Below are 19,220 nucleotides of genomic sequence, written 5' to 3'. Positions count from 1 at the left end.
TGTGTGTGTGTGTGTGTGTGTGTGTGTGTGTGTGTGTGTGTGTGTGTGTGTGGTTTCCACTGGCCCTGGAGTGTCGGCGGTGGGTTGGAGGCGGTGGCGAGCGGTGCAGTAAGCTGTGGACAGATCGCTGCTCCGTCCTATCTGCCGTGTAGAGTTGACATTCTGGCTCAATGGGCCATGTCAACACCTCGACACTGTATCCACACGGGACAGCGCACAGAGCTGCAGACCTCTGTCTAGACAGACAAAACAGGCTTTTATTTTGAAGTGCAGCGGCTTCGTCTTTATCTGGTAAAATCCCCAGTCAGCAAATTCTTCATTACTCAAGAGGGAGTCAAGTCCAAGACCATCGACATTCTTATTCTTTTCTCTCATAACCTCTAACGTCTCTTAAATCCTGTTGATGCACCGTGAACGTGACACCTGCAACCATCCAGTCACATGTCACTGAAACACACCCAGCTTATGCAAAAAAAAAAAACTCTTGTTCTGACATAAACACTGCAAATTAACTCTCACAGAAAGACCTAAAAACATTTAAAGTTTTGTACCATAGACTGTTTTAAATCCTGTTGATGCTACACAGAGTTTCCTGATGGACAGTGAAGTGAACTGTAGCTGCCGTTAGCTCAGTCCGTTAGCTGTGGACTGTGAGCTCAGAGCACCGGGTCCCTGTGTTAGCGTTTGTACCATAAGGAAGAAGAAGAAGAGGAGGTATTCAGGCCTGGGGCTAAGGGGAGTGGAGCCAGAGTCGTGCCAGAACTGGAGCTGGGTCAGCAACCTCTATGGACTTAATGGCAGAGGATAAGAAACTGAAGAGGACGTTGGCAGAGGAAGCTAAGAAAAGGTGCCCAAAAGTAACTTAAACAGCTGCAAACATTAGTTAGCTCGGTTAGCTGTTGGTGAGTCCAAGTTGAGGGGAAGGGAGGGGGGGCTAACAGCCAGTGTCATGCCAGAACTGGAGCCAGCAAGCAGGCAATGTACCGGACTCACAGAGACTCCGTCTGTGGAGATGACGTTTGTTGTTATCAGGCTGTGCTTTATATGTTGAGTTTCTAACATACCTAATTATATGATGCAGCCATGTAAACCAACATATAAAGCACATGAGGTGGGTGGTGCATATCAGTGAGAGCTGACGGAGGCCCGGCAGAGAAAACAGAGAGGTGGTGCCCTTTTGCTTGCACTCTGCTCTTTTTATAACTCCCCGCAGGTTCACGGAGGCTGGCTCCCGCATGGCTGCCCACAGTGTTCGGTTACCTCGAAGAATTTAATGTGTGTACGCTTACATCAGGGGCCACTGGCTGCAAGTGTATGACTGGGTGCAGTCTGATGTTGTGTCACCTTTACTGGCAGCGCGGTGTCACCGGGTGTCACCGGGTGCAGTCCTGGGAGTTATGTTGGCTACTGACGTGAGGATTGAATTACCGTCAGTTTGCTGGGTGTGTTAGATGCTTGTGTACGATTGGATTGTTGAGAGTACGTTTATGATAGGCTGTGCATTTGGATGAAGATTCTTTTTAATGCTAATCAGTGAAGATATTTTAACATTAGCTCAGCAACCACTACAAAACCAAGTCCAATGTCAAAGCTAACGTTCCTGCAAAGCATGTCAAATATATTCTGATATACTAACGTTAGAAAGGATATAGGAGGATTTATACGTACGGCTGCCTAAGGTTAGGTTTGCTTGTTGTGTTTGACCACCTGCATCATCCCTCCGTTTAGATCTGGAGGACTAAAATTGGTGGACAGCATTGATTATTCTTGTAGGGCTTGTAGTTTTGTAGTTGCTAACTCTGTTGCTGGTACAGCTGGTTTATCAGAAGCTCTTTCCACTGAAATCTGCCAGTGTGGCTAGAAATGTAGACAGGAGCTGTGAGAGTGAACTGAACATTAAAGTTGTGGACTGTAAAAAAAAAACCCCAAAACAATTAGCTGAAAGACGCTATAATGCTCCATAAAGACCTGCAGAGTCGTGTGATAATAATCTGTCAGTTTGTTGTGACACTGCAACAAGTGAGAGGAAAGGTGTATACATGTATACACCTTCACTTCTAGCATGTGCCTTTAGCTCACCTTGGTCAGGTGATCCAGGTTTACAGGTGTAAACAAAGTTTAGTTTTGGAAGGAGAGAGGTTTTTTGAAGGGAGGCGGAGGAGTTATGTAAGCTCTTTGCTAATCTAGACATTAAAGTCTTTTTTTTTTTATATGGCAGTACTTCACCCATGTGGAGGAGTTCAGTGGGAGGAGAGGACCAGAAGCACTTAGCAGAGGACTGGAGGTCAACACTAGGCCGGACTGTCAATCTAGAAATCTACTCCCGGTGAGTTTGATCCTTTCTGGTTGGGTTTCGGGTTTTAGCAACGCATTGCTGTTCTTGATTTATACTTTGGCATTTTGAAATGAGGACATGGATTTTGTTTTTGCTAATTGGAGTCTCAGTTTGAGGTTTTTGGACTTTTCAGTCGGACTGTAGAAAGAGGTTTTCTTTGAGTTGGACTTGTGGACACCAATGAATTCTTTGTCAACTTACCGTGGGGAGGGGGCTGTTTTCTTAATAATTTGTTCCGTTGTTACAGTTGGGAGGGTTTTAAAGGTACCTACTTTTACCAGCTCTTAAAGTCCCCATGACACAGAAAGCAGACTGCTATTTGCTTTGCGTTTACAGTAGCCAAGAACATGGTGGACCCAGAACCCGACCCAGCAGCGCTGGCAGGTCTGGCAGGGTATACGGTAGCCTACTGAGGTGGTTTTCTTGCCGGGTTTGTAAAATTAGTACACGCCCCCTGAGTGCAGGATGAGTCACGGGTAAAACAAGTGTGGACTGGTCAGGTTGGAGCCATGACCGTCTGTATGACCGTTCTGACAGGCTGAAGGCAGTGCTGGTGGTCCGAGCAGGGCTCAGGTTCTGTCCTCTCCTGCAAAGTCAGCAAACACCCTGAGCCCACACACAAACACCGCTTTACCCAAACACACGTCTAATGACCATCAATCTCCTCATCTGAGACCAGGAGAGGCACCAGCGCCGCCACCTCGTCCCTCTATTTCTGCCTCTTCTTTTCGCTCCTTCATTGCAACCATTCCTTTTCTCTCACTCACTGCTTCTCTAATTTGCCCCTGTGTGTATTACGGGAATCCACTGCATGGCTCCACTGAAACCGAATCTTCAGAATGGGAGCGGGAGAGCTCGGGGGGGGGCGGGTGGAGGTCGCCCAGGTTTATGGAAGGTCACGGTGGAGCCCACCTAACTTTACTTTGATCAAACAGACAGAGATGTGCTTTGATCGTCCTGAAGTTATGTAAGCATCACAGGTTCACAGCACGACCTCCTGCACCACCTTGTTGTAGTCTTGTGACTGCGGGGACACGGGGATGGTGGAGGGGCATTTGAGCCATGCCTGGAAGGTGACTCCTGGTGCCAGTGTTGGGTTTCAAACTCGATCTACAAAGTGAGAAGCAGAGGCCACGTACCGCCGCTGTCAGAGCAGCGAGTGAGATGCATGTTGAAAAAACAAAAAGATGGGAAAGAGGAGCTTCATAAACACCCTCACCGCTGCTATGCATGCTGGGCATGAATGTGAGCTTGACTCCTCGCCACTACTGACAGCCCACAAACCCAAACACAGAGGGAACGCTTCATTTTTGGGACCAATGATGGTTTCTGGCACTAAATCATGAGATTTTATTTATTTCAATTTGAAACATAACTTGTTATTAAATATTGGCTCTGTGCAAACATCTTCACCACACGAGCTGGGGTTAAGCTGCTGTTGGGATAAAGTCTTAACGGGTTGCAGTCGTTGTGCGACTGGCACCTTTATCACCCGTAATTACACCGTGCTGCTGCTCGTGTACAATGAAGTTATTTCATTATGAAACTCTTGATAGATGACAGATCAGCAGAACACTGATGAACATTAAAGTTTCTGTCGATCTGCTCGCTTATGATACATGAGAGATAATTGAGATAATAGTTCTGAGTCCCGACAGGTTGGTTCAAACACTCGAGGTGAATCCACTCCCAGACGCCGAGCAGGAATGAGAGGAATGAACCTCGCGCCCACACTCCCTATTGTCGTCCTGGAAGCTGGCGGAGGAGCAGTTTTTTTAAAGGATAGTCTCCGTGACGTCTCCGCAGACTGTCTCAAACCTGGAAGTAGTCTCCGTGATGTCCCCACAGACTGTCTAAAACCTGGACGTAGTCTCTGTGACATCCCTGCAGACTGTCTAAAACCTGGACGTAGTCTCCATGACGTCCCCGCAGACTATCTAAAACCTGGACGTAGTCTCTGTGACTATCTAAAACCTGGACGTAGTCTCCGTGACGTCCCTGCAGACTGTCTAAAACCTGGACGTAGTCTCCATGACGTCCCCGCAGACTGTCTAAAAACCTGGACATAGTCTCTGTGACATCCCCGCAGACTGTCTAAAACCTGGACGTAGTCTCCGTGACGTCTACGCAGACTGTCTAAAACCTGGACGTAGTCTCCGAGACGTCCCTGCAGACTGTCTAAAACCTCGATGTAGTCTCTGTATTTTGCATGAAAATAGACACTATATGCCTCATTTGCATATCTAAACATTGAGCTGTCCTGCTGGGGACAACCTGTCCATCCATCAGTCGTTGTTGTTGTCATGTTGGACCTGACTGGCATCTCTGAAATCCTTTCAGACCGTGGCTCATAAAACACTGCTGCTGGACACCTTGAATAGCGTGCGTGCTCATGCATGCGTGTAAACCATCGCTCCTATGCGGCACGCCTTGCACATGATGCGTGCACCGTTCGGATTGTTTGCAGCTTCGGTGTCGCCTTGCAGACGCAGAACATTCTGCTGTAATGCGTCTAGACGGCAGACATCGGCTGATGCATTAGTCACATTTATAAACGGCAGACATGATAGCGTGATACAGCACTGTCGTGGTGTCCATGACAGATTGTCAATGTCTCCCACACGAGGGGGCATTTCTGTCTCGCCCAATCAAACTCCTCCCTTCGCTCCCCGGCTCTATATGTTGCCATGTTGCTGGGTCTCCCCCGGTGGTTGCCAGCTGAAGCGGTGCTAAACTTAACTCCCAGCTTAGCATGAATTGTGGACATTTCTCACCACATGGTTTGAGCGCCTGCAGCCAAAACGAAGCAGCACGCCATAAGACGTACAGAAAGTAAGAAAACAACACGCTGAGGGAGGGAGTCCGTCCAAAAATATCCTGGAGCTGCACCAACTATAGGACGAGTGGCACCAGCCAAAAATACAACGTATTGTTACGAGGCTGGGCGAACACAGGCTCAGTGCCTGACGAGTGTTTGCCCCGATAAAACAAAGAAATCTGCCGCTCACAGAGAAGATAAATCACGCTCGGTTAAAGTTTCCACTTCTGCAGCTTCATGAAATATGATTAAAGTCGTGAGTGTGCGAGAGAGACAAAGGCGAGTGGGAGTGAAACTGTGTTTACATATCCCAGAGTTCTTATCAACAGCGTCGACTGAGAGCGAAAGCTAATCTCACCTTGACCTTGAACCTCGCGGAGGCTTAAAAAACGAGCCCCCACCCAAAGCGCACATGTAACGACACCACCCTCCACCGCCTCCGCCTCCAGAGAAGATTTGGCACTTTTTTTTTATATAAACATTTCTGGCATTTCTGGCATCGACTGTTGTTTTTAAAAGGAGGATCCAAACTTTCTGAAATCATTCCTGATAAGTTCATAAGACTCCCGGCGTGTTTTTATCGGGTTTCACCTGCTTTTAACCTCCGTGAATGTTGCATCAGATGCACAAACGGATTGAGATTTGTCTCAGAGGCTCGGATCAAGATGTTCTGCTGAATCCTGCAGTCGTATGACTTGATTAGAGGGAGTTTACTTTAGGTTTAGATACGTGGGTGGATCCTCTTTCATGCAGGAACTGGTGCATCTTACGTTTCTGGCAGCGGCGGCAGCAGCAGTATGTTTGCAATAAGCAGGAGAATAAAGAAGACAAAGAAGTCTACAGCTGTGGTCGAGGTGGTCAGGCTGCAGTGCTGTGTAGCTGCATGCTATCAACTCGGTTTGGTGTGTTGCTATGAGAATTTATCGTCCTCGCCAGAAAAATGTCATTATTATTAATTATCATGACCCTGGGGCAAAAACATGGAGCTAAGGCTGGTTACTGACACCTGTAACCACACCCACCTGTCAGTCAAAGCGTCCACGCTCTTAACCCTGCATAACTTTAAGCCTTAATATAATGTGAACAGGTGAGTTGTATATAAATTCACCCTCAGTACAGTTGTCATGAACGGGGAAATTAGCTACAGAGACCAAAACTGTTTTTTGTACCAGGCTGTAAACATGTTTATTTCTGCTGTGAAGTTGGACATTTGGCCATGGGGACTTATGGAGACTGACTCACTTCTGGAGCCAGCCTCAAGTGGACGTTAGAGGAACTGCAGTTTTTTTGTAGTAGGGACTAGTGAAGTAGGATAAAGAGCGTCAGCTTATTTTACATAGATAACCAACTTATGTTTCATAGCGTTAACCACGTGACCAGTCCGTGCTACTCTTCAGCCTTTTGGGAGTCGTCAGTTGTTTTAGGTACGAGTACGTGTTGCTTCTTCGGATCATGAGTCTCTGCAAACTTTGTGCCATCGATCAAGCAAAGGTGAAAATACTTTACTGGACAAGTTAGCAGGAAAGATCTTCTCCTCCTAGAACTTCAGACGTAGAGGTGGACCAGCTACATCTGAACTATAGTTTTTGTCAACGAGGTCTGGTGATTTTTGAACAGAGCTTGCAAGAGCTGTAGTGGTAGCACTGACTATGGATCAGTACCTCATAGAACCACGCTTCAAATAACCCAAACTGTCCCTTTAATTCCCCCTTAAACATATTTTATTCTGCAGTACAAACACACACATTGAACATTAGCGTCAGGAGTCGGCAGAAATCTGTCAGCAGAGTTTGACTGGGTCTGATTTAAAGATATATCGCCTGAGCTGGTGGACGGTAAGAAATCAAGAGCTGATGACAGTCAGTGTAGTCGACCGAGACTTACTGCTTTTCTGGGAATCTGATCCCCCCTTTTTTATTAGATCAGAAAAAAAAAAAAAAAAAAACACGACTGTGCTTCACATAAAGTCGTCCTCAGATTTCTCTGTCAACACCAGCTCGTCCGGTCCGACCGTGAGAGCGGACGTCCGACGGGGTCGGTCAGGCCGTGGTCGTCCAGTGAGGCTCGATTACTCTATGTAGCCAGAAGCTGTGGCACCTTTAGGGAGAGCAGGGGGTTTGTGGTGTTATTCTGTTGTAATGGTTTTCAATGTGGAGAAGGATTGAGAACTCGGCAGCTGTGCAAACACCAGCAGGCCTGCTTTGCTACCTGACGCTGTGCCGGTCTGCAGATACTGATTCAATCTGAATAAATGTCTGATTGCTCCAATGTTTCTGTATTGATCAGGATGAGTCCAGGTGCAGCTCTTTCCTCCTGCTGATTGCCAGAATAACTGTGACCACCGCGGTGCATTTTTCCTTTAATAATTTCCATGCGTCTCGCGCAGGGATTGAGAAAATTGCTGTCATAAGTGGTGCAGAGACGTCCGCTGCTCTCTGCACGTTAAAGTAAACACAGAGAGGAACTCGCCCTCCTTTGTTTACCGCGCTGTTCGCTCGCCAAAAAAACAAAATACAGCAAATTGGCCTTAATCAAAACATTGTGAAAGTGCAAATGATTTTCGAACGCAGCCTGCTCGTCTAACTCGAGCAGTAATCCCATTTTCAAACATGTGACAGTAAGTCATGTATAGCATCTCTGTCCTCTAATTCCCCCAAACCCGCACAAGCCTTTCCTCGTCTGTGCAGCCTCTCATTTCCCCCTCGGCCAGAGCCATTAATTAGCACTCGCTTATAGGAAACAGATGACTTTTTTAATAAATTAAGGACCATGTTTTCAAATGCTTTAATACTTCCATGCCAGTTCCTAAGCAGGAACATGAAAGCATTCCTCTGCTGGGGAGAGATCTGAGAGTGGCAGGACAGCTGGGTTATTCTGGCTACCACAGGTCTCCATCTTTCTCCTTTTCCCAGGCGTAGTCACTTGTTCTTTTCTTTGGTAGCCAGGCCGGGCAGGCTGATTCATTACACCCGAGCCTACGTTTACCATAATCAGTGCCCTCTATCTATCTAGGGCAGTTCCTCCATAACCGTTTCAGCACTCAAGATTAAGCCCAGGCTCGCTCCCTCCCCGGGGCTTGCCGTATCTTACCTTACCCCAGCAGCATTCCCCTGGAGTCAACTCCTTCCAGACATTTTGTGGTTTCATCTCAAGTTCTCCACTTCAGGGAGATTTTCCTGATTAGTGTCACAGAGCTCAGTGAATGAAATGGCAGAGGTTTCCCCTCCTCCTTCAATAGTGCCAGGCCTTCAGCCCTGTGTAAACCTTAAGTCCTCCATCATTTACATCTATAGGATTTGTCATGCATGGCTTGCCCAGTTTCTGGTCCTAACCAGGAGCAAAACAGCGTGCAGCTCTGATCCTCCTCGAACAAGCCTCTCCTAATGTCACACTGTGTTCTTTAAAAGTTTTCATTAAACTGGAGCTGCGCGACCTCCCGTGATTTTATTTTCTCTCCTGGCAAATTCAGAGGCACAAGCGTGAAACTCTGTGTAACATCTGACATTGGACGACAGCCCGGTCACCACCGAAGGATTTCTGTGGGTAGATGGTTCCCTTCAGCGCTAAACAAAGGCGGGCAGACGCAAACGAGTTCTCGTAAAGCACCTCATGCCTCGATTTCTTCTGGACATTGGTGACGAATCTTTTACTGCAACAGCTGAGTCATTACCCCATTTATTTTATCTGTAATATACTTCATTTCAGCAGATAAAATTGTCGTGTTTATGTCCAACTCTTCTGGCTTCCCGCAGCGTAACTAATCTGGGCATGGCTGGTGTTCTCGCTTTCTTTTGCATTTTTTTTCAAGCAGAAAAATGGCTTTCATTTGAGCGCAGAGAAACGGAGCAGACCGGAGGGGGAGTCTTTACAACACTCGGTCACTAACAACACCAACTGACACGCTTTTCTTCTCCTAATGAGACAGATAATTTCTTGGCTCGCGCTGAATATGGGTACTCTCTCTAACTGGCCACCTTTGGCTTCATGCGTTTGGTATTTTATAATACCACAAACCATGGGAATTAGCTTTAACTGCACAAGCCATTGACTCTTGACTCGGGTTTACAAAGTTTCTCTGTTTCTTTACTTTTCTGTTCTTTGTGAATCGACGGCGTCGCCACATGTTCCTGATTGAAGTAATTGAAGGGAAAACAGTGTATATAACACTAATTAAAGGATTACATTAATTATCTTACGCTCTAGTAACTTCTAAAGTGGGCTTGTGGTCACAGAAAGCTCGCAGGTTAGAGAAGCTCTTCTTTTATGCAGATGATGTTATTTTATACTCATTACAATTAATGAAGAATGAAATGAGACAGCCTAAAAGGCTGCTACGTCTATTACAGCAACTACAACAACTGTTAGAACTACAGCAACTACAACAACTGTCAGAACTACAGCAACTGTCAGAACTACAGCAACTAAAACAACGGTTAGAACTACAACAACTGTCAGAACTACAGCAACTACAGCGACTGTTAGAACTACAGCAACTACTACTACTACTGCAACAACTACTACTGCAACAACTACTACTATTACTACTACTACAGCAACTACAACAACTGTTAGTAATAGTTGCTGTAGTAGTCGTTCTATTAGTGCAACAACAACTACTACTACTACTACTGCAGCAACTACTACTACTACTACTACTACTACTACTACTACAACTACTACTACTGCAACAAGTACTACTACTACTACTACTACTACAACTACTACTACTACTGCAACAACTACTACTACTACTACTACTGCAGCAACTACTACTACTACTACTACTAAAACTACTACTACTACTACAACTACTACTACTACTGCAACAAGTACTACTACTACTACTACTGCTGCAACAACTACTACTACTGCAACAACTAGATCAACTACTATTACTAGTGACAACTGTGGAACAACTACAACAACTACTACTCTCAGTACTCTGGCTGGTAGAGGTTGCAGGCTGCGATCACCTGAATACCCCTCGCCTCACCTTCCTGGAACACTTGTTATATTTAATATTTGCCATATTCTGTAAACAGAGCCTCATAAATCTGACAGACTGAGTCGGAGAGACTTTAATGTACGATCAATGCAGAATGTTTAGACATGGTGACATACTGTGTGGTTAACCTGCGAGGAGATGGCAGCTTTGCTTTATTAGTTCAGCCTGTGCAACATGTTTTAATTCAAAGACAAAAGAACCCGATGTTAGGCATGTAAATAAAGCTGCATGTATGCTGACTGTACCCTCTGTGTTGGTGGGAGCATGGCTTTATATTCTCTGTGTGAACAGAGCACATTCCTGCAGCCTCCTGTTCCCCGCTGCTGCTGCAGAGAGGAACTTTAACTGCCCTGCATGGCATTTTACAAAGCAGGAACACACACTCTCAGTCGTTAACTTCCCCTTTTATTACCCTAAAGTAGCCAGGAGAGAAAGGTGCCATATGCAGGCGTCTTCATTGTGCATGTCCGTTGACTATTTTACACATGTGGTAAAAAGTTTTAGAGAATGCAGAGCTTGAATCTGAGCTTTTTTTTTCTTTTTTTATCATGATCAGATGGTGGAAAGCTTGCACAGACGCACCACTGTATCTAATCAGATAATTTCTGTAGCTCAGGAAGCGAGTGATGGGAGAAGCACGATGAGGTCCACAAGGCACAATTGGAGGAATGGGTGCAGCTCGGAACCGATCACATGACCCCGACCGAAACCTCTCCTCACCCCTCTCCCGGTCATCGCACACCGCCTGTTGGCAGCCCCGCACTAAACAAATATACAACCCAGTCTGTGGTCCTGTTTTGCTTCCTCTCTCTCCGCCGCTGTCTCTGATGCCCTTGACTTTGTCTTCAGCGCTAATTCTCTGAGGTTAGGACAATAAACACCACACCGATGGGCTCGGGTCCAGCGAAGAGGCCACGCTTCCTGTCTGCATGAGCCGGTCTCTGGGAGAAAGAACAGAGGATTGACAGGAAAGAAGGTCAGGGAGACCGAAAGAAAAGGTAGATGAGGCAGAGAAAAATGTGGAAAGATAATATGTGTGTGAGGGAGTAAGAAAAGGGGGTAGGACAGTTAGAGAGGAGGAATGTGGTGCACGACTGTGTATGTGATCACCTTTCTAAGGCTTTTATTTGCACCGGGACAGTCTGCTGGATTTCCCAGAGCCAACAACTGTTTTTTGCCTTGAACGCAGCCCAAGTCGGAGTCTTATTTCTGCCTTCTTACACGAATTCCCACGGTGAAAGCGTCTTTCATGCCTCAGTGTCTGTCTGGATTCAGATGTTCACACGAGCTGCAGCTCATGTCTGGACGCAGAGAACTCAGACGTTATTTGAAAGGAGCAAAATAAATCAAGTTTGATTATATTAGTTCTGCTTAAAGAATCATGCTATCATAGATCCTGAGACACAGCAACTACAGCAACTACAGCAACCTCAGCAACTACAGCAACCTTAACAACTATTGCAACTACTGAAACCTCAACAACTATTGCAACTACTACAACAACTACAGCAACTACTACAACAACTACAGCAACTACTGCAACCTCAACAACTACTGCAACTACAGCAACCTTAACAACTATTGCATCTACTACTACAACTACTGCAACTACTACTACAACTATTGCAACTACTACAACAACTATTGCAACTACTACTACAACTATTGCAACTACTACAACAACTACTGCAACTTCAACAACTATTGCAACTACTACTACTACTCTACAACTACTACAACTACAACAACTACTGCAACTGCTACAACTGCAGCTACTACAACACTGACCACTACTACTACTACTACTACTACCACAACAACTACTACAACTATTGCAACTACTACTACAACTATTGCAACTACTACTACAACTTTTGCAACTACTACTACTACTCTACTACAACTGCAACTGCAACAACTGCAACTACTACAACACTGACCACTACTACTACTACTGCAACTACTACTGCAACTACTGCAACAACTAGTGCAACAACTACAACTATTGCAACTACTACAACAACTATTGCAACTACTACAACTACTGCAACTTCAACAACTATTGCAACTACTACTACTACTCTACAACTACCACAACTACAACAACTACTGCAACTGCTACAACTGCAGCTACTACAACACTGACCACTACTACTACTACTACTACTACTACCACAACAACTACTACAACTATTGCAACTACTACTACTACTATTGCAACTACTACTACAACTATTGCAACTACTACTACTACTCTACTACAACTGCAACTGGCACAACTGCAACTACTACAACACTGACCACTACTACTACTACTGCAACTACTACTGCAACTACTGCAACAACTACTACTACATCTACACTCCAGTGTATTTCTGGTTGCAGCTGACTCGTGAGGCTTCATGAGCCCTCAGAGAGCTCGAGCATGTTGCAGGATCTGTGCTGCGAGCTGCCTCGTTGTTGCCTCGTTGCCTCTCTGTGTCTTTGAGACATCTGGCTGCAAGCATCTTTAGGATTCCATCAATACCACAGCAAGGGGGGAAACCCCACAGCTGAAAAAAAAAAAAAAAGGCAGCCTCAGCAGTCTGAGTGCGAGCCAGCTCGTATCAACTCCAACAAGCTCTCAGTCATCTTGCAGAGATCTCTGAGCTATAGATCTGGTCCTGCCAAGAGTCGGGGAGCCAGAGGAATGAGGGGTGAGGTGCAGAGAGGGGAGTCCAGGAGGGGGGAGGTCGTGTCTGCGTCTCTCTCTCTCTTTCTTTGAATGGCATCGAGGCACTTCCAGCTGTTGTGCTTCATCTTGGCAATTAGCTGTAATCAACTCTCTGAGCTCTCTGGGTGTTCTAACACACTTTCACATGCTGGCACACACCGGATATCCCTCATCACACACACACACATTTTACCTGGGAACGGCGTGGAGCTTTAACCTCCTGTAAAAGTGGAGAACGTACAAGAACATGGGTGTTTGTGCACGTGTGTGTGTGTGTGTATCTGTGTGTGTGGTGGTTGTTTGTAGCCAGGTCTCTCTGGGCCTCTCCAGCCCCGTGGCTCTAACTCTGTTCAAGCTCCGCCATGTGTTGCACACATGTTCCCATCAGCCCTGTGAATCAGTCTTTGTGCAGAGCAGCATCCTTCACAGCAGTTACTGTATATCCTGCTCGTTACAAACACTGTGACCCGGTCCGCCTTTCCACAGCGACGTACCGAACAAAGTGGGTGTGCATACCCATGGGGACTTATGTACATACACACTGTGGAGACGTTTACACATGCAACGTGAGAGAAACTGAAGTTTTCGTGCACAAAGAGCCGAGTGTTACCTTTCTCCAGATCTGCTGTGACTGATCCCCGTTACCAAGGCGGATTACGGGATAGTCCTGCGACTCTCGCCGTGCCAGTTCTCATCTTCACAGTGTGTGGGCCGAGTTTTGGCCTGCGGAGGCACCGCGGGGCAGGCGGAGACGACTGCTGCTGCTCTGGGCAACAGCTGCTGAACAAAATGGAGCTGAAACATTCCTCTCCCATATCGTTCCCATAAACAGGCCTCAGATATGATACATACTAAAGATGCACCTTGCTGTGTGTTTAGCTTAACCTTCGCTCACTCGTGATCTCAGCCAGGTGAATCTGCAAGCTCATGTTTTATTTGCATGACTCTGCATCCTTTCTGGATCTACGGCAAGCGGCAATGTCTGTGAAATGAAGCTAATGTGTAACTGCAGTTCCTCTAACGTCCACTTGAGGCTGGCTCCAGAAGTGAGTCAGTCTCCATAAGTCCCCATGTCCAAATGTCCAACTTCACAGCAGAAATATACAACTCACCTGTTCACATTATATTAAGGTTTAAAGTTATGCAGGATTAAGAGCGTGGACGCTTTGACTGACAGGTGGGTGTCGTCACAGGTGGCTTATTTGAGCAGAAGTAGAAAATATCAGCTTCAGTTGGAGCTAAAGATAAGTTTGGAAATGAAAACGTGAGATTAAAAGTGTCTGCAGTTGAGGTGCATTGTGGGTAATGTAGGCACCATGGTTTCTCAAAGGAAACAAGGCGAGTATCAAACCTTTTCCCCGGTGCATGCTGCACATATCTGCACGGAGCACAAATGTATAAAAACTCGACTGAGCCAGAAAAGTAATAATACCCATCCATTCACGCTCGGTTCCAAAATGCACTAATGTTGCATGTGGTGCGACTGAATACTTGGCTGCAGTCTTATTTGGTCTGTGGCTCTGAGATGGGGGGAGCAGAAACGTTGGAATAACAAAATGCTCCTGATGCCAGAACCTCCTCATAGATCCTGCCAGGGTGTCAACATGCCCCGCAAGAATGTGCTGAGCTTCACTCTGGCCAGGGGTCAGTCCAGTGTGTGTGTGTGCATGTGTGTGTGTGTTTCTATCTGCTGGATTCACTATCTGTATGTATGTGTGAGTGTGTGTAGGCGTGTTTGAGTGGGTTCAGGATGAGTCAGCTGTGAGGTGAGGAGCTCAGGTTGGAGGAGGACGACCGCTGACCAATCGTAACCAAGACCAAGTCAGTCAGACTTTGATAAAACCCAAACTACTGTGAGTAATGAGGTCGGGTCCATCAGGAGGCAAACCCAAACTCTGAAACATCCCTGGTGTGTTCGATATTTTTCTTACAACACAACATGACCCGCTTAAGTCAAGTGTCAAAAACTGCAGTTCCTCTAACATCCACTTGAGGCTGGCTCCAGAAGTGAGTCAGTCTCCATAAGTCCCCATGTCCAAATGTCCAACTTCACAGCAGAAATAAACATGTTTACAGTTTGTAGATAACTTGCCGGTTGCTGCTTGAAACTAATTTGACACAACAACCAAAGAGAGGAACCGTTGCTAGTTGCTGGTGTGTCCTCTTATGGACAGAAATAGATCTTCAAACTTCATTTTTGGCTGATCCTCTTTATTGAACCTGTCCTGTCCTCCTGGGACGAAGTGTTTCTGACAGCCAGACTCTCTCTTAGCTGATCCTCTGACAGACCCTGTGACTGTGCATTCATATGAGCTTGAAGGAAAGCTCTGAGAAATCCTGCTAACCGAATTCCTGATCTGCATGCGGTTTATCAGCGCAGCGACCAAAAACCACGACGAGCTCTCCATCAGATGGAGGTCTGGCCCGCGTTCACTGAAGCAAGAGAGGCTCGCAACAAATTGGTGTCAGCTGTCGAGATCCTCGCAGATTTTTGGAGGTGCACCGTTTAGTTTTTAACATTTTCGTGGGATGAAGTTGAGTTTGATAAGAGTGCAGCAGCACAGTTTAAGCTGCAGTGCAGATTTTGTGTCTGGAGCTCGGAGCGGGGCTCCTTCCTGTCTCTCACAGGATGTGGGGTATCCTGTCTGGCAGCAGCAAAGAGGGGCGCCCGGCTTCAAAGGCAGGAGGAAGTGGTCAGGGGATGGAGAGAGAGAGAGAGAGAGAGAGAGAGAGAGAGAGGTAAGCAGGACAGGGGGAGGAGGCAAACAAGGCCAGAGCCTGAGCCCTGCAGGCCTCTTCACCGTAAACACGCAGTGTTAACTTAAAAAGCTGCAAATAAGAGCTTCAAACGAAGTCCCAATCACACTTTGACATTTCAGATATCTATCAAAGAGCACGCCACTCACGAAGTACAATACTCTATTCAGTGTCGCTGCTGCAGCACAGCTCAGCTTTCCTTCCCACAGACCCTCTTGTTCTATTTACAAGTGAGGGGGCTCCTCTGAAAAGACACTTGCAAATCTTGACTTCGAAAATATGTGCAGTTGGCACTCGGAGACGCGCCCTGTTCCACATGGCATCTGAGTCACGCTGCAGTCAGTGGCAAATGTGTCAAGAGCCTGCACACACAAGCAGAGCAAACAAGTGTCCAAGAGAAGGAGAGAAGGAGGCGGAGAGGTTCCCTAATTACACATGTAACGGTAAAGTATGGGGGCTTTTAAACTCATTACACTCTCCTGTAATTTCATGCTTGTCTCGCAGAGAGAGATCAAAGAGCAGCAGAGGAGGAATCGAGTAATTATCACTTGAAAAGATGAAGCATCTTTGCTTCGCCGTCGCTGTAAACCCTTTTCCTCTCTCCACATGTGTTTGACATTAAGCCCGTCCTGTGCCCCACATTGGGAAAAGACATGCGAAGACCTCTTAAGAGGGGGGACGGACTGGAAAAGGAGGCCCGAGGCACGAGGAAGACTATTTATAGATGTGGGTCACACCAAGCTGCCACTAATTAGTCAGGTTCATCACAGCGAGACGTTTAGTTTGTGAACATGCAGATCGGATAGAATGCAACTCAGCATCTGACAAGAGGTGCAAAGAAAGTGTGTGTGGAGATATGTGTGTGTGCATACGTTAAGCCACATATCTGGGCCAGTTCAGCCAATCAGAAAGCTTCAAATCAAAATTCGATGAGGCTCATGGGAACTGTAGTGTGGATTGACACGACGAACCAATGAAATTACAAAATTTCTCAGGTAAAGGAGCAGAAATATTTCTCAGCGATGGCCGCAACACAACTCTGCAGTCTGGTCAATGATCAGGAGGATACATTCATTTTATTTGGACCCGAAAGAACCACGAAAACTCATCATGTGTGCCGCGTACGCATGAAAACAATGCGGTTCTGGGACGTAATACTTTACAGAAAGATGAGATACCGAATTAAGAGAGGATAGAAATTTTAAAAACGTCAGCACACCACGATCAGCAGATCTCTGGTGTCTCTATAGCTAATTTTGACGTGAACCTGCAGTTCCTCTTCTCGTCCACTTGCGGCTGGCTCCAGAAGTGAGTCAGTCTCCATAAGTCCCCATGTCCAAATGTCCAACTTCACAGCAGAAATAAACATGTTTACAGCCTGGTAGATGTGTGTGACGTCACGGAGACTGCGTCCATGTTTTATATAGTCTGTGGTTATTCCTCTGCCTCTGTTAGTGAGCTGGAAGCACGGCTCTGCACCACCAAATGATCTGGAAATGTCACTTTTTAGGTTGCACAGAGTTCAAATCACTCTCTCTGTGGCTGAACTGGGTTGCGAACTCGTCGCCGTCAACTCACCGCTAACTCGTCCTAGATTTATTTTCAATCCTTAAAGTGACTTCTGGATTCACAGTGCTGCTTTGCGTGCACGACAACCTGCATTACTTTATGTAGTGCGCCTCGGCGGTGGCTGTCAAAGGAGAGTAGAGCGTCACTCGTTCATTTTCCCTCCCACCGCTGACCTCCCAGTCCGTTGACTCATGTCCCTCGATGCAATGCAGCGTCTGCTGTAACTCAAAAAAAGCTCGAGCTGGGTTGTTTCAAGCTTTATTTAAAGGAGACTTTATTTTAAATGTTGACATGTATTTAGATTTTACTGCTAAATTTGATATACTGCAGCCTCACCCTTCACCACCGCCCAGCGTCACTCGCAGCCACTCGCTCAAGTTGTCTGTTTAGTCCCTGATGTGTAACCGTGCCTGCTTTCCCATCCGCCTGCAGTTTGAGGTCAAAGGGAGTCAACCCGAGAACCTACCGCCCCACCAAACCTCCTCCGACGTTCAACTGTCACTCGTTTTAGGACCGGGCATTTCAGCTTTCAGAATATTGCTTTTCAGCGCCGTGAAAACAGGCGCACACCCAGAAATACTTGGCCTCCTCCCAGAGAGTAAAGAGTTGGCATTGGTGGGGGGAGTTTGTGGCCGTGGACAGAATAACTGCACAGCTACAGCCCTCGAGGTGACTGTTCCACATCCAGCAGCGGCAGTTTAACCTCCTGCCAGCAGAAATCCGCCTCCATAGCCACTCTGCCAGCTTTCAGGTGTGGGAATGTCCTCAGTGCCAGGCAGCCATCAATGTAATTTAGCCCATTAAAGATGCAGGACGGAGGCCTGAGAGCCGCTGGCAGGGAGATTCACACACACCACTCCCAGCTTTAAACTGAGCAGGGAGGTGGACTGACCAGCTGATTCACTAAGCTAGAGCCTGTGAGCGTCTTTATGTGGCTGAATTTGTGGCCCGAGCCTGTAAAATCTCCCGATGGGCCCTGAAATGGTCTCAGACAGATCCTGCAGCCGGTGACATGCAGACACTACGAAGCCATTCGGGGTCTTTTTCTTCGTGCATGTTTTTAGGCTTCCACTCCTCTATGAGCCACAGGATGCCTGTTCCACCACGATACACACACTCACGCCGAGTCGACTACATTCACCACCTTTTCCACTTAAATATATCGGCTGCACGCGGAGGCGTATCTGCTGTCTTTGGCCGCGTGGTGCAATGCCTGGCATGTAGTGACGGTAACGTTAGTCTGCCGGTTGCAGATCTGAGTCCTGCAGTGGAGCTCATCAGGCATTTCTGTGTGAATGCAGAGTGTTTGTAAGCAGTGACAGGAGACACCTAGTGGCCTGTTTGGATCCTGGAGCAGATAAAAAAAGTAAGACAGAGACAGAGATGTGACCTCCTGCTGACCCACACTGACCTGTGATCAGCTGAACGGTGTCTCTGTCATTCGTACGTCTGTTCTCACACTATGTAACTTTGGGCTCCGGGTCGGGAGAAGTACGTAACGCTTTACGGCACTAAGTCACACAGCAGCAACTATTTCACTGATTCTGGTGAAACTGGATCATATTTTATGGAGAAAATGTTTTCTGGTTTTCCCTCTGATGTCCTCCGGCTGCTCCGCCTCAACTCTCTGTGATTTACAGAGTTTATGATGGACAGTGAAGTAAACTGTAGCTGCTGTTAGCTCATGTTAGCCCAGTCTGTTAGAGCTCAGAGCACCGGGGGAGTGTTAATGTTTGTACCACAGAGGTTTTGGACCACTGGGAAAAAGAGGAGGCCGGTGTCGTGCTAGAACAGGAGCTGGCAATGTAACCAGGCTCAGCTGTCTTGATAGGTATCGCTAATGAGAACCAAGAGGATGCTGACAGAGGAAGCTAAGAAGGTAGAAAAAGGCTGTGATTGATCAAGAAGCTGCCTCACAGTAAACTGCTGCCAACTGTAGCTGCTGTTAGCTCATGTTAACTGTGACGTCACTCTCTGGACTCAGAGTAATGTTTGTGTTTACACGGGTAGCACAGGAGCTGGG

The 19,220-nt window shown here is 46.7% G+C and overlaps 1 long non-coding RNA gene across 1 annotated transcript in view; it reads left to right on the top strand.

Moving 5' to 3' along the window:
* The first annotated feature begins 654 nt into the window (after positions 1-654).
* Positions 655-19,220, top strand: part of LOC109138635 (uncharacterized) — a 32,693-nt gene continuing 14,127 nt past the window's right edge. The window contains exons 1-2 of the long non-coding RNA XR_002041990.2: positions 655-847; positions 2,219-2,326. This is a non-coding gene — a long non-coding RNA (uncharacterized LOC109138635). The remainder of the gene's footprint in view (positions 848-2,218; positions 2,327-19,220) is intronic.

This window comes from Larimichthys crocea, chromosome III, assembly GCF_000972845.2.
Source record: "Larimichthys crocea isolate SSNF chromosome III, L_crocea_2.0, whole genome shotgun sequence".
Lineage (NCBI taxonomy): Eukaryota > Metazoa > Chordata > Actinopteri > Sciaenidae > Larimichthys > Larimichthys crocea.
Note: the sequence above shows the minus strand (reverse complement) of the source record. Positions and strands in the feature narration are given on the sequence as shown.